Raw genomic sequence first — 1,867 nt, 5'->3', positions numbered from 1 at the left:
GGTAGCAGCAAAAGCCAACATACTCTCACTGATGGACCTCGTTTGGTTGACTGCCTGAAAATCGGAATAGCAGGGGAAAGGTAAAGGTCAGTGGAGGCAACGAGGGGCAGCACAGGTAGTTATCGAACATACTCAAACTGAAGAAAGGCATCTACATCAGGGGATCGAACTTTGAGGTATGACAGTGCGCACACTCGAGCGTTGGTTACGCGGAGAACCGTTTACAGCAGGGGAATGGCAAATAGGAAACAAGTTTTACGATTTTGCTTCCAATGTCGATGGATGGTGGATTTAAAATGACAGTTGAAAAAGTGAGATGCTGCGTTCTTGCTTTTTATGATGAATGCAGTTTAAAATTTGTTGTATTGTATAATGTTTCGATGTATTTTTTTAAATTAATTATTTAAAACAGAATTCATCCACTTATGGTGAGATCTAACCGAAAGGAGCGACTCTATATCTATGATGCAGGAATTTTGTTTTACTGTGGTTAGCTGCGCGAATACTGAGTAGATAGAAATAAGATTTATGACGATTCTGAAGATTTCATGCAAAGGGTTTACCTAGGGTAAATAAGGGAAAAATCTACTTCAGCCTAAAGCGCCCATTCCCGGCCTATCGAGCACAAAACATCGAATATATCTACACACAAAAAAAAAAACATTTGCAGATTTAAGAAAAACGTTGGTTAAAATAAGAGTACGCATTAGTTCTTTTTGGTAGAGAGTTCAAAGCTTTCCCTGCAAATGTTTAGTAACATTCACATCAAGAGCTTGGTCATAATTTTATTTTAAAATGTGCTGCTCTCGTTCAAACTTTTTAAATGTCAAATCCAAAGCATTTCGTGTTTAATGTGAAAATCTGCTTATTTTGTAGGAACAAATAAATACTTTCCAAATAAAAGTGTTGACATTCGAGATAACTGTGATGTACTCTCATAATAAAATGATAAAATTTTTGAAATGACATGAATCATTTCATAATTCTGTTGTAAAATGTGATTGTAATAAAAATAAAAGGTTTCAGAAAGATTATATTGTTTGTTTTATTTTTAAATAATGCATTTATACAGGTTATTAACTATACTAATTAAAATATTTCTTAACACGTATGTAGTTTTTACCATTGTTCAGTAGGTAAACATGAATTGGAGGGCCGTCAAAAATATCTGCGTCTAACATGGCAAAATTATCCATTTTTGATCCTACCTCGTAGGACACAAAATGATCTCTGTAACCTACGATCTGATATTCAGCAACAACTAACTGGAATTTGTTATCTGTTATAATGATTGTGTCATGAATTTCGTACAGTTTTACACTCTGTCCATTTGATACTGTTAAAAAATCATGTTTTTGATAAAACGTACCCTTATATATAACAGATTTACATATTTTCACTGTCTGGTGATCGATATTAGAAACATTAAGTTTATTAAAATAATCTAATTGACTTATTTGTAACTGTACATAGTTTTCACATTGAATGTCATGTTTGAAGAAACTATTGGTATAAATGTTATTTGAAAATTTGAGACATGCTTTAATTGATATAGTTTGTAAAATATTCTTTCTTGTCTTTACATTTCGTGCAACTGTCTTGTGTTGTTGGTGCTCTTCTTCAAATTTGAAGCATTTCATGTATTTAACAGGGCCTTTCTCTTTAATAGAATCGCAATAATGTAGCAAAAAATGAAATTTGGGTTTTAGCTTCGCATCCGGAAATAACTTCAAATATTGTGTACACCTAAGAAATGAATCAAAATCCGTACATATCATACAAAACGCCTACTTTTTGTATGAAGTGTACGGATTTCGATGCTGTACGGATTTCGGTATGATGATTCTCAATTTCGTTTTTCAATTTT

Source organism: Ochlerotatus camptorhynchus, unplaced genomic scaffold (assembly GCF_037179485.1).
Source record: "Ochlerotatus camptorhynchus isolate MF236.1 unplaced genomic scaffold, CSIRO-AGI_Acam_v1.1 ptg000037l, whole genome shotgun sequence".
Classification (NCBI taxonomy): Eukaryota; Metazoa; Arthropoda; class Insecta; order Diptera; family Culicidae; genus Ochlerotatus; species Ochlerotatus camptorhynchus.
The sequence above is the reverse complement of the archived record's forward strand: the minus strand, read 5'-3'. Positions refer to the sequence as shown.